General features: G+C 52.7%; 1 protein-coding gene across 1 annotated transcript in view; it reads right to left on the reverse strand.

Annotated features, from left to right (window-relative positions):
- Synpo (synaptopodin) overlaps positions 1–13,229 on the reverse strand; it is a 56,022-nt gene extending 42,793 nt beyond the window's left edge. Inside the window, exon 1 of the mRNA XM_016003674.3 lies at positions 13,108–13,229. The gene's annotated coding sequence lies outside the window, so the exon portion shown is untranslated. The remainder of the gene's footprint in view (positions 1–13,107) is intronic.
- Between the last annotated feature and the right edge of the window lie 974 nt (positions 13,230–14,203).

The following is a 14,203-nucleotide window of genomic DNA, read 5'->3' on the forward strand; positions in this document are numbered from 1 at the left end:
GTCCCTGGACTAGAAATGTTTTGGAGCGGCTTCCTCAGCTCGCGGCTCAGTGCCAGGCACATAAAAACAATACAGGTGATAAGAGATGACGGTTGCGGAGTGTCTACGTCAGGTTTTATTCCAAACACCTCACTCATCTGACCCTCCTCAGGAGAAGGGCGAGGTGTTATTATTAACCCCATTCCATAGATAAGGAAGTTGGGCTTCCATGACCCTGCCAAGTTCACACAGCCAGCCTGGTAGCTACATCAGGTTCCGATCCCAAAAGTCTCACTCTAGACATCAAGGCTCATCCCCGAGGCTGCACTCCCTCAGCAGTGTGAATGAATGAACTAATGGATGAATGAAGGAGAAGATGACAGGATGGGAGGTCCCCTCCAGTGCCTGCTACATCACCTGGCACACTGTAGTCCCTTTAACACAGGAATATGGGGTAACCAAGGGATTAACTATATATGTAGCTGATGCTAAAAGTGGGGTAGCCCAGGGAAAGGGGCTACTCAGAATCTGCCCAGCCCACTCCTATCTGGCAGTACCCTCAGCTTCAGAGCAGATAAACAGGTGTCTGGCCTGTTTAGAGCTGAGGTCTTCCTGCCATCAATCAGAGGGCCTCTACTGTCCCCAAGCATCTGAGCAAAGAAGATGCTCTATCTGCCTCTCTCCTGGGTACCAAGGCAGGGACATCAAGGCAGTCCCATGCTTTTGCAACCTCCAGACTGGCTGGGGCACTTGTCACCACTCTGTCCTGCATTCTTGGAGAAGTTACTTCCTTTCCCTGGGCCTCAATTTCTCCAGGTGATGAAAGGTCTTGGGTCATGTGGTTGGTGGAGCAGAAGCAGAGGGGTGACACTGCACAGACCCCTTCACTGAACTTCCCCTGTCCCATTGTCTTTGGGGGGGGGGTGGAATATGACCGTCCCTTTCCCAGCCCTCCTCCTAGGCCCTGAAGAAAAGACAAGGACTCTGGCCTCCTCCATCTCTGTCCCACCAGCCGAGCCAAGAGACCCCACCCTGCTATGGCTTCTCCTTCTTCCTTGATACTCTTTTTCTTCCCTCCATTCCCACCTGTCCCTCGGGGAGAAGGAGCCTGGGGTATGAGGCTAGGAGAACCCATAAGCATCAGGAAATCCCTGGCATGAGAGGGCAGTGAAGGGGGGGGGGCGCGGGGGTCCTCCGGGAGGTGAGTGGTAGCCCAGCCTCGAGATTGCAAATAACCTCAGATGAGTCACGTTGCCTCTCCGAATCCCTGGTGCCCTCTTGGCGGGGCGGAGGCTCAGCCATTCATTTCTCTGTTCTTTCACTCAACACGCATTCACGGATGCCTGCTATTTTCGGCTCTGGTGGCACACAGTGAACAAGAGGGAGAGAAACCCTACCCACGTGGAGCTCACATGTTGGCCGGGGTGGACAGATAATAAATAAATAAATAAGTGGGCGAGCGAATCAGATGGTGCTAAATGGGATGGAATCATAATTAGGCAGGAAAGAGAGCCAGGGAGTGCTGTACAGAGTCGAGATAGAGCAAGCAGAGAGAAACCTCCACAGATGCTATTCTGGGGTTCGGGTGGCATATGTATTTCAAGTTCATGATGGTGTTAGATTTTCATATGCAATTATTTTTTTTAAAAAGGCATAAAAATCAACATTAAATGGCAGAAGCCCTGGGAAGCGCAGTTCTCATGCTATTGTGCTGATGACTCAGTTACTCACTGTTTTAGAACCTGCTCATCCCCCTACGGACTATGACTACCGTTTAGGACAGAATATTTTTCGCAATCTGTATCTGAACCTTTGGTTTCATGCATCAGTATTATTTCATCTGAGAACACAGTGTTTTGAGGTTATGAAATTGATAGGCTGCCTCCTCCTCCTCCCCCTGGAAAAACAGATTCTGTGGAGTGAGTCTGGGAATAATGGCGGTGATTCTGCATAGTCCTTGGCAGGATTAAATAAGGCAACCTGTGAAGGAGTTCTCTGAGGTGCTTCTCTTGCCAATATAACTACTGGTTGGTGAGAGGATGCCTGCGGGTGTCGTAAGAACCAGAGCCGCCATCTGCTTGCTGACTCTGGGCAGGGCCTATCCTGGCCACCGTGTCCACTGAGGCCAGCACCCGCTACTCCTCCAAGTACCCGCTACTCCTTCTTCCCAGTTAATAAAAGAAAGCAGAGGCCCAGCAAAGAGGAGTCTCTGCCCATGGTTCATGAGTAGAGGGATGGCCAAGCTGGGACCTGACAGGTCCCTGGGACATGAAGTTGTCACTAGGGTCCTCTGAGGGATCCAAGAGGGGAGGGATGTGCCATCCAGCATAAAAGGTATTCACTCTGGTCCTTGCTTAACCACAGCTCTCCATTCTGGCCCTCAGTGACCCCTAAACTTGAGCCTCAACGCCCATTTCCAGCTCCGGATTGCCTGTGGCACCTGGCAACTCAGGGCCCTAGGTGCCAAGTCTGTTCTAAATGGACTTGCAAATCCAGGCTGCACCAAATCAGCTAAGCCCCCCTGCACGTCACACCTATTTCTGCCATGCTGGGTTGACAAGTACATGGGCCAAGGAACCAGCTCTGACGAAACTGGAGAGACTGAAGTCACGGCTATAAATATAGGGCTATTGCTGGCCGGATCAGACCAGCCTGGGAAGCCACAGGTCTGATCCCCCTCCTGGCCACAAGAGGAGATGAAGACCAAAAAGGGAAGGAACATCCCCCAAGGCCCTGTGGTCATGGAGGGCCCAGAGTAGACCAGAGCACCAGGCGCTTGGCCCTAAAGCTGTTCTTTCCGGGCCACCCTAGCCCTTGCTCTGAGGACTCAACAGGACAAGTCCAGACTGAACAAAACTAGTGTGGTATGATTTCAGTTTGTAAAAGAAGCTAAAACCTCAGAGCATTCCTATCCATTTCCCTCCCACTCATGGGCCCCCCTCTTTCCCCAGAGTTTTTGTCAGGACGTCAGGTGTCCTATCACTCTCCATTTTATTCCTTTGAGGCAGGGTCTCTCATTGAACCTGGCACTAGGCTGGTGGCCCAAAAACCCCAGTGACCCTTCTGTCTCTGCCCACAGCGCTGGAATCACTAGCACAGTCACACACCTGCACGCTTATGCAGCAAGCATTCTTATCCCTAGACACCCCACCCCCATCTCCCCAGAAATGTGCACATCTCTCGCCACCTCTATACCCTTCCAGGGGAGAGTTGATAGCGTGAAGTGGACTGTGGTGGGAGCGGCTACAACATGGACATGGGATGATGTTGCACACCAGGGTCCCTCCCCTGTAGTGTACCCCACTGTTTAGCACTGACCACCCCGGAACTGGCGAAAGGCACAGCCGGCGAATTCCGCCACCCCACGTTTCCTCAATCACGGTGAGCCTCTGCTTTTCCCTGAAACCACGCCTGTGCCCTGACCACTGGTGCGGGCTGCTTGGGCACAGGCCCTGAGCACAGGCCTCCAAGGGGAAGTACCTGGTTTCCAAGCTTGCGCCTACATTAGAACCACCTGAGAATGTTTCACGCATTCCAAATCCCTGGCCGCAGCCCTGATGGATGACATGTGTGTCTGTGAGGAGGGCTGGAGCATCTGAAAGGTTTTTTATCTTTCCCAGTGATTCCTGCGTGCAGAGAGTTTGGGAATACTGCTCCTTGCGAGCACTCATTTAGCTGTGCCCAGACAATAGCAGCAAGAGAGCAGGGCCGACCCCTATCCCTGTTCCACTTAATAATTCATGGGGCTTCATGAAAAGCGTGTGTGGTGAAGGGTAATGAGTTTTAGTTGTTGGCTTACAACCCTCACAGCTGAAAGCGCACAGGAACCTGGGAGGCAGAATTTCCTTTGCCTTCTCTTTTACAACCCAGCCACTGACAGCGTCCTGAGCAGATGGGCCACAGGTCTATCAACCCTCGGGAGGCCTCACTTCATGTGGTCCCCAGCTGGCCAGCCAGGAAGATGGAGGGTTCTCGGCCAGCCCCTCCTCCTCTCCAAGCTGCCACTTCCTCACCTAAAGGCCAAAGGTTCACAAAGGTGGCCCCTCCTGGGAGACATCAAGCTCCGGGCTCAGAAGGCTGGTAATAGAGACATCAGGGTGCAGCTTATGCCAAAGGCTTGTGGTTTCATTCCGGCCTCCTCTTGGACAAACAACAGCTAATGATAAAAATGATCACGCTGGACTCCAGTGGTTATGGGTTTCTTCCTGTGACCCAGAGATACCCCGTAAGCCCTTATAAGGCTGTGCTAACCAAATCGGCTACCACTAGACACATAGGCTTCTGAGTAGTTGTAATGCGGCACTCAGAGGGACACATACTCTAAGCAATAAATAAATAAATAAAATAAATAAATAAAATAAAATAAAAATACAGACTATTCCCAAGATGATACAAAACAAAATAGAGAACATCTCAAAATAACTCTACCTGGTTTGTAAGTAAGTTATTAGAAATAATTTCACTGGCATCTTTCTTGCACCAGTGTTTTGAGTTTTTTCTTTCTTTCTTTCTTTCATTGTGACTGCAGACATTATAAAAGGACGAATGTCCTTCTCTGATCAGCCCTAGCCTGAGTCTGGAAAGGCATGGCCTCTAGTGCCACACCTCTGGACTTCAGACTGCATTCTGCGTCCTACCACTTTACCAACTCAGAGACTTTGGGCAAATTATGTATCTGTCCCTCAATTTCCTCATCTGACAACTGGGATAATATTAGCCAGTCTTGGTGGTGCGTACCTGGAATCTCAGCGCTTAAAAGGTCACACGGCAGGAGGATTGAGAGTTGGAGGCCTGCCTAGACAACATAGTGAATTCCAGGCCAGCTTGGGCTACAGAGTGAGACCCTGTCTTAAAGGAAAAGAGAAACCCAGCAGCCTGGGATAAGAATAGTACGTGCGTAGCTGGGCGTGGTGGTGCACACTTTTAGTCCCAGGACTTAGGAGGCAGAGGTAGGTGGATCTCTGAGTTCGAGGCCAGCCTGGTCTACAGAGTGAGTTCTAGGATAGCCAGGGCTACACAGAGAAGCTCTTTCTCTTGGGGGAATAGTATGTGCTTCTCACGGCCATGGTGGGCGTTTGAGCAAGTCCCGCACAGAGAAATTTCCAAGCTGGGAAAATTCAGCTCTGGATTAAGTGGCTCTTTGGATATCCTCTGCCTCAGGAGATGTGGAGATTCCCACCAGTGGTAGGGAGCCAAGGGATCTGGGAAGCTCTTTAGCAGGCCTCTCCAGAAGGAGCATAAATAACCACAGAGGAGGGAGCCCTCGGGAAAAGGGCTGCGAGGTGTGCACCCTTTCCCTTCCCCAGTTTTCAGTCAGCCCAGCTGGACCCAGAGGGGCCCCTGGACTTGGTCCCACAGGACACTTGGTCCCCAGGAGGACACGGGAAGGCAGCGGGAGTCAAGAGTAAGAAGGTCGTACAGGGCGGGAGACGACAAGGGATGGAAGCTGCTGAGCTTCTTAGCCTCAGTTTGACCAAGGACAGGGCCTCCTGGGCACTGTTGTGGGGTTGAAATGAGGTGACATAGGAGGGACACTCAGTAACCCATGCCAGATGAGGGTCTGGCTCAGGAAGGGTTCCGCTTGGTAGTCCTCACTCTGGAGCCACGGCAGCTCTTCTCCCTGGGTGTTCACTCTGCGTGGTTTGTTTCTTTGGGGTTGGGGAAGGACAAATTGTTCTCTTTTCTTTCTTTCTCTTTTCTTTCTTTGCTTTTTTTTTTTTTTTTTTTTTTTTTTTTGAGACAAGGGCTCATTACATAGCCAAGAGCCATGGCTAGCCTTCAAATTACTGCATAGCCCAGGCTAGCCTAACAACAGTCTAACTCCCTCAGGCTCTTAAATGCTAGGATTACAAGTATTAGCCACCACCTAGTTTTCCCCCACCCCGTCTCTCCCATTTTGTTTCGACAGTCTTTCTATACAGCCCCGGCTGGTCTGGAACTGACTGTGTAGACCAGGCTGCCTTGTAATGATCCTCCTGCCTCTGTGTCCAGTGTCCTGGGATTGCAGGCAGGGCCCACCGTGGTGGTCTGAATGAAAATGGCCCCCATAGGCTCATAGGGAGTGACACTATTAAGAGGTGTGGCTTTGCTGGAGTGGGTGTGGCCTCGTTGGAGGAAGTGTGTCACTGAGGGCCGGGCTTTGAGGTTTCAGATGCTCAAGCCAGGGTCAGTGTCTCTCACTCTCTTCCTGCTGCCTTCAGATCTGGATGTGGAACTCTCAGCTGCCTCTCCAGCACCACGTCTTTCTGTGTGCCGCCATGCTTCCTGTCATGAGGATAATAGACTAATCCTCTGACGTTGTAAGCCAGCCCCAATTAAATGTTTTCTTTATAAGAGTTGCTGTGGTCATGGTGTCTCTTCGCAGCGACAGAAACCCTAATTAAGACAGCCACCATGCCCAGCTCTGACACGTAGCTCCTGCACACACACTGTACATCAAGCTTGCCCTAAGGACTAGGAGTCAAGCAGGGGCTCTCCTGGGTTTGAGAGAGAGGTCAGAAGAGCAGATAGGGAAAAGCAATGAGAAAACATGCCAGGAAATTTCAGGAAATGGAAAGTGCTCTGTAAGGGGCAAATCGGAAGGAGATAGTCATTCCTTCCCTTTGTATAGCAGCCATCAAATCTCTTGACCTACTGTAATGGATGCCATCTACAGGGCCTAAGTGAGTGCACACAAACATATCCCAAGCCAGAAGTGCCTTGGGTTATGGTGAAGGGCATGCAGATCCTCTAGGAGGCCTGATCTGATAAGGACATTTTTAGTCCATCACTGGCCTGGCAGGCTGGAGACACAGGAGCCTAGGGCTGGAAACACGTTTGAGCTGGAACTATCCTCCACCACCTCCTATGAGTCCACTGATTTCAGACTAGATAAGTGCATTCAGGTTAAGGCACCATGTCCTGGAAGGAGTGGGGTTGAAGATGAGGCTGTACCAGCATGCAGTGCCCAGAGCAGGTAGGACATGTCCAGGTCTCCCCCAAAGGACCCTCTTCTTTAGCACCTAGTACAGTAACAGCAATGTCCTGGGGACACTAATTTGAGTAGTCAAATGTTGGCCCTGAGGGGACTAACCTCTCTGCGATTTCTGGAGTCCTTACATATTTTTTAATTGTACTTACTTCTTTTTATGTGTGCGGGTGTTTTGCCTGCATGTGAACCACACAGTCCATACCTGGGACCCATAGAGGCCAGAAGAGGACATCAGGTCACTGAGACTGAAATTACAGATGGTTGTGAGCTGCCATATGAATATCGGGAATTGAACCCGGATCCTCTGGAAGAACAGCCAATGGCTCTTAACCACTGAGCCATCTCTCCAACCCATCTCTATGATTTCCAAATCCCCTTTCACTGGGCACTCAGTCTCAGCTGGTACCTCCAAGGTGTCAGGGTGTATTTCCTCCAAAGCCAGTGCATTCTTAACCTTCAGAACCCCTCTCCTACAGAACTGAGACCTCCCTACTGGTACCTCAAACCACCGCTGCCGCCACCACCAATCTCTGTCCTCTGGGGATGCCCACCTTCATATACAACTAATCTTCATCCAGACCTGCAAGAACACACAGACCCTGTCCCATCCTGCCCACTCTCCCTGCTGTGAGCCCCTTCTATCCTTTCTCAGAAGTGGAAAACAAGACCCAGACCCACCAGGAACACAGAAAGTCCATGCCTCACCACTCTAGGCATCCTACCTACACCAGTAAAGAGGAACATTAGACCGGGGTGGTCATGTTTTTCTTTCAACAGCCGCTCGGTCTTATGCTGACTGTCCACAAAGACCTCACTGTCTACCTGTTTATATCCCATGTCCTACATTCCATACCTGCACAGTGGTTACTCTAAGCCCAATAGACGACGAAATTATAAATATTTTAGTTAGTTTCACACACACACACACACACACACACACACACACACACAGACGGACAGACGGACGGACTTTTGGAGGCAGGGTAGAGCCAAAACTTAAGCCTATTAAAAGAAGATAACGGCCTCCTCCCCCATCATACATGCCGGCTGACATAGAATAATAGAAGGGAAATAGAAATAGCTGCCCAAAGTTTTCGTCAGGGAGCGTGGAACATGCTTGCCGAGGCAGTGGTTCAGAGAGAGAGGTATGGGGTGGGCCATGGAAAAGGGGGTGACAGAAGATGCTCAAGATTCAGGAGCATGCTGATCCAGCCCCACTGCTTCCGCTCCTCATCAACGCCTGAGCTAGACACACGCAGAGACCTGGCCTGTTTCTTCCAGGCTGAGACAGGAGCGTGGCATTCCTTGCCTAGGCCTGCAAAGGGGCCAACTCCCATGGCTGCTGCCCTGGGTCTGGCCGTGGTGGGGGTGCAGAGCTGAGCCCCCATACCCGGGCCATGGTAGGACCTTAGCGGCTGGGCCATGGTTGGGGAGCTGACAGCTGAAGCTCTGCACTCTGGTGGTCTGCTTTGGAATAGCTACTAGACCGACGGCAACCTCCAGCAAGCTGTTCTTCCCCTCGGAGACTGGGCTTCTCCATAGGCAAACCGGGACTAAGGACAGTGCCTGTCTCACAGGGCGCTGTGAGGGCTGAACTCGGTAACGGAAGAGTTTAGGACAGAGTCTGGCTCCACACGTGGCAGAGAGGCCAGAGGAGAGGCGGGAGGTTGATGTCAGCACCTGCCCTCCAGGTTGGAGCTTCCCTGCTTTGTGCGTGCGTGCGCACGTGCGTGCGTGCGTGCGTGTGTGGTTGTGTGTGTGTTTCTGTATGTCCATATGCCTCTGTGTGTCCGCATGCTGACAGGCAGCTGTATGCTTGTTTCCTCATGCGAGATACACACCCATTGATGTATGGATCTCTGTGTGTGATCATCTGCTCCCGTGTTGAGAGTGGCCTGCAGACCCGGGAGGCTGCTCAGCCAGACCTAAACAACCCCATCTCAGTGTTCTAGGCTTATCTCCTGAATATGTTTTCCTCTGCGTTCTTGTTCTTTCAACCCTGTCCTGTTTCCAGGGGAGCTCAAAGGCAGCCTGGTCTAGGCTTGCCTGGTTCTTTCTCCTTTCCTGCACTTTCCCCATACCTACCCACCCCAGCCCTTTCCCTCTCAAAGCCTCCGCTCCCAAGTGAGTCCCACTTAGTATTCTCCAGGTGTGAAAGCACCCCGCTGTCCTTACCCCACCGCTGACCACAGCCATCCTGGGAGTCTGGAGGGAGACATCCCAAGAGCCATCTTGGGCATTGTTCACGGCAAAGTCTAACATGAACCTTGGGCAAGGTACCTGAAGCCGCTGGCCAGTAAAGCCAAGTGACTATGTGGACTGTCACATGACAGAGCAGGAGAGGACTGTAGGAGGGGAGTCATCTGAGGTACAAGGCATCCACGCCTCCATCATCCGAGTACTTACTGTGTACCAGAAGCTTGACGAGCTGAGGGGGTCTTATAGCCACCACGAGGTGGACACTGTGCTTGCATCTGTTTCACGTGACAAAATGAGACCCAGCCAAGTTCAATGACCTGCTTGAAGTCACAGAGCCACAGGCTAGGACTAGAACCCAGCCCGGGGAAGAACTGGTACTGGTCCTACATCTCAGGGCCCCAGACTCAGTGTCCTGTCTTCTCTGTTACAGGATGATGACACCCCTCCCTAGGTCAGCAGAGTTAAGGAACTATAATGTCTTTCGTGCCCGCTGTGGTGTGTTCATGGCTGTCTGTCCTGGTTGCTGTGCCACTTTCTGATGACCCATCTTACAGATCAGGGAAGTAGATCCCAGATTCTCACAAAGATCTAGCGACCCCAGCAGGAGCCGCAGGAATGATCCACGCAGGCTGCCCGGCTTTGTCCTTCATTTCCTACCTAATCCAGCTGTGGCGCTCCATTTCCCCTTGCCTGAGGTTGAAATTGTCTCCAGCAGCTTGGGGGCGACACAGCAGATAAAATGCTTTGCCCGCTTCCTCTCTGCTTCTAACAAACCCAGAATAAGGACTCAAGAAAGCCGAAGGAGGTGGCGAGCCCGGGCATGGCTGCCACGGGGAGCTCAGTGGAGCGCTAATCCTATGCCTCCGTCACTGACCACCGCAACAGAAGCAGGTCTGTTCTCTAAATGAGGACATTTCTTTGGGGAAAAGCTGGTCTTGCAGCTCACATCCTGCCCGCTGAGCAGAGCCTTAGTCAAGCTGATCCCCATGACTCCCAGGAGCAGCCCAGGGCAGGTCTGTTTGGCCTTGGCAGTGGAGTCGCTGTGAGTATTCAGCAGGCCTCACAAGGCCACTGCAGGCCTGTTAGATGTGCTGAGTTCCACAGGCAGGACCTATGCCCCTGACCCTGGCCAGCTGCTTCCTCAGAGTTTGGAAAGGCTCCCACCAGCACCAAAGAAACCTGGGGCCTGCCTGCAGAAAGTGAATGGCTCCACCCAGCCAGCCTGCTTGAGGGAGCCATCCACATTCTGCAGGGGAAGCCCCCTGCTAGAGGAGCAAGAACATTCTAGAAGTGAGTTGCTGCTCCATCACAGGGTATTAGGTCCAGCCAAAGACAATGATTCCTTGGGTTAGAGGAGAGAAAGAAGATGGAAGGAGCTAGTTCATGGTCACGCAACATCTTAGTGTAAGTACCTTTATAAGGAACCCAGCCTTCAGCTCCTTCCTCTACCTGCTGCCTCCTCAAGAAGGGGTCATGAATTCCTCCCTACCCCAGGATGTTCTCTCCATCACTGTGTGCCAAAGGTCAGTGCCCTGTGCTCGGTAAAGGATGTGACAAGAAAGAATGGTCCCAGAAGTTGCTGTTCTACAACAGAGCAGAATAAGGCTTTCCCAAGAGCTGGTGATAGGAAAGTGCCCAGTGAAGCCCACATATGAGCAATGGCCAAGCTACAGCCGCCGCCACAGTGAACTCATGTAGGAGGGGCATGTCCTCAAGGATGCCATCTTAGACCAGCTCAGCCTAGAGAAGTGACGAGGATGCTGTTAAGGCTCCCCCAAACCCCAGCAAGTCCCCCCAACACTCCCTACCTGGGGTAAGTCCTGGCTCAGCATTTAAATCACAGCCAAGTGGCTGGGAGCTGGGACTGAATGGCAGGAAAGGCGTGAGCCGTGGTGGCCTCAGGACAGCTCCACCCGGCCCTCTCAGCAATTCAAAGGAAGGCTGAGGCCAGAGGAAGCACTTGAAATGCCACTCAGGGGACATTCTTTTTCCCAAGACCCTGCCTTTGACCTTGGACACCAAACCCACATTAAGAGTGAGCTGGTCCCAGCCTGGTCTACAGAGTGAGTTTCAGGACAGCCAAGATTGTTACATAGAGAAATCCTGTCTCAAAAAACAAAACAAAAAACCAAAACAAAAATAATGAGCTGGTCTTTCCCCCTCTGCCCATGCTGGCCCTTGCTTTCACACACACACACACACACACACACACACACACACACACACACACACACACACACACGAGGTAGCAGCTGGACTTTCTCCTCTGAAATCATGGAATTGTAGTGCTGCTCATTTGTGGGACCAAAAGATGGTCTCCACAGCAGATCACATCTGGCTCTCAACATCTGGAATGACACTCTTTTTCTATGTGTAAGACAGGGTCTCATGCATCCCATACTGGCCTCAAGCGATATATAGTGGAGGATGACCTCCACCTCCTGGCTACTGGGATTACAGACACGCACCACCATTCCTGGTTTATACAGGAATAAGGATCAAACCCAGGGCCTTACACGTGTAGACAGGCACCCTACTAACCGAGCTACCTACTCAGTCTGAGAGCCGACACTCTGGAGAGCAGTTTCAATGCTATAAGCATAAACAGAGACACAGCTCAAAAGGACGGGACCTAAAGGATTTTCTCCTGAGTCCGACTTTTCATTCATGTTAGAAGAGGAAATCTCCTCACAGTCTGAGATGCTGTTTGTATGTTTTCCCCAGTATGAATAAGAAGACTAACACACACTCTTTGTTGAGATGCATGGCGTTACTCAGGGCACTGTGACATGAGCTGCCAGTGGTATGCATGTTGAGCTTTGGAAGCACCACCCTAGCCCAACCATGTCACTGTACACAAGAAGACCGAGGCCAGGTGATAGGTGGGGCCCTGTGCAACAAGGCCTGGCAGGGCCACCTCCTGAATAGGAAGCTAGGTCCCTGTGAGGCTCATTCTTCAGGGACAAATGGCCTTGGACTCGGGTTACCTGGCCCTCAGAAATGATCCCACTGGCCAAAGAATGGAGAAGGGGGGCCCTGTCTTTCCCCAAGCCTAAGTCTTCACCCTAGCCAATCCATACCGTCTGTCTGCCGGAGTCTGGACAGCCCATACCCCAGTTCTCCCAATGTCCATGGACAAGCCGGCTCCTGGTTGGTTTCTTGACCTTCCCAGGCTATGGGGACAATGCCAAGCTCCTAAAGGCTAGGGAACACTATGGAGAACAGGTAACAGATGGGAAAAGGGACTGCTGTCACCCTCCCTGTCTCCGGCTGTTTCATCTGGGAGATGGGAAGAGGCCCCACAAGTAAGAGAAGGTGAAATGTGGCTGCAGGAAACACAGAATAGAGGGCAGTGGGCAGAACGGAGCCCAGGAAAGCAAGGATGCCCACTGGGCCAGGAGGGAGGCCGTGTGAGCCCTCTGAGTCAACACACTCCAACTTGGAGACGGGCACACACCCATTCATGCATGCACATGACACACACACAGAATCTTGACATCCTCTTGCACTCTGACGGCCCCCAACACACACACACACACACACACACACACACACACACACACACACACACACACACATTCTCTCTCTCTCTCTCTCTCTCTCTCTCTCTCTCTCTCTCTCTCTCTCTCTCTCTCTCTCTCTCTCTCTCTCCTTCCTGCATAGCCTTTCACCTACCCCGCACCACACTGCAGGTCAGTCTAATGTCTTTTCTCTCCCAGTCCCAAGCCTCAGGCCAGGCGATGTCCTTGTCCCGCTGCCTGGGAGGCACATGTGGTTTCAGTTAGCAGCAGAGCGGGCATTTCCGTCCCAGACAGTGGGACCCTGCCAGGGCCCCAGCTCCATAGGAGCCCACAAAAAAAAAGGGGGGGACCACCTCAGCTCCCACTCCCCACTGGACATCCCAGGGACCTTTCGCCTCTGGAGAACTCTGCAGTCCTTTCCCACTGTGACCGCCTCACCTGGAACTGGACTCTGCACACGCTGGAGAAGAATCCGGCTGTGCCCAACCTCTGTCCACGCACGGCAGCTCGCTGCCCACCGCCTGCCCGCCTGCCTCCTCTCTCTGCTGTCGTCTCTAGCAGGCTGAACGGGATGGGAGGAGGGCAGGGTGTCAGGGGGCGGGCGGGAGGGAGGGGAGGGGGCGTGTGGAAATGAAACTTTAATAACAGAGCCCCTTTTGTTCCGAGCATATGGGATATTTCATACATACTGAAGACATTAGCCGTCTATATTTTTAAGGGCTCGGGCGAGAGGATGAATAAATACAGCCCATGTTCTACTCAACAAACACACACACGCAGAGCGCTGACTTCTGGAGCGTTTCAAACCCCCAAAGAAACGGCCCCGGTGACACCAGACACTTCAGCATAAACACGTTTCCAAGTCTTGGGGCCTGCCTGGCCCCCTCTTGGAGCCACCTGAAGCCTTGGGGCTCCGTTTCCCCTGCACCGCCCATCCTTGCGTCTCCATACCCTGTTCTCTATAGGGGGGGAGGTGGGTCCCTGGAATCCAGCCCCATCCTGTCCCCTTTCCCAGGACCCCCCCAAACCCCCAGCCCCCAGCCCCCAGCCAGATCTCAAGTGTCAGAGTTCCAAAAGAACTTGGAAACCTCTGCCTTCCTCACTGTACCAACCGGAGCCAAGGCCCAGAAATGGGCAGGGACTTGCCTGAGGTCACACAGCAAACACATCGGGATCCCGGGCCAAGGGCCAATGCTGCTTCCCTTCAACAGGCGGGGTGCCCTATTTCCTCACCTCAGGGCTAAAGGTGGGGAGACCCTAGGACCTGGAGGCAGGGCCAGCGTGCGGGCTGGGAGTGTGCCCGCCTCTTTTTCCCACTGGAACGCTGCTCTCCGAGAGCACTGCCCCCCAACACACACACACACACCAATTCTGGGCACCCATCCAAGGGCACCGTCAGCAGCGCTAGGAACAGGGCCCGCCCCAGGAAATCCCCTTCAGGCCGGCAGATCCCAACAGGCCTGGAGGCTTCAGGTGCGAGAAAGCCTCCCTCTATGGAGGCTCAGCCCCCCACTCCTCAAGCGCCTTCTCTCTC

This window comes from Peromyscus maniculatus, chromosome 19 (assembly GCF_049852395.1).
Source record: "Peromyscus maniculatus bairdii isolate BWxNUB_F1_BW_parent chromosome 19, HU_Pman_BW_mat_3.1, whole genome shotgun sequence".
NCBI classification, from domain to species: domain Eukaryota; kingdom Metazoa; phylum Chordata; class Mammalia; order Rodentia; family Cricetidae; genus Peromyscus; species Peromyscus maniculatus.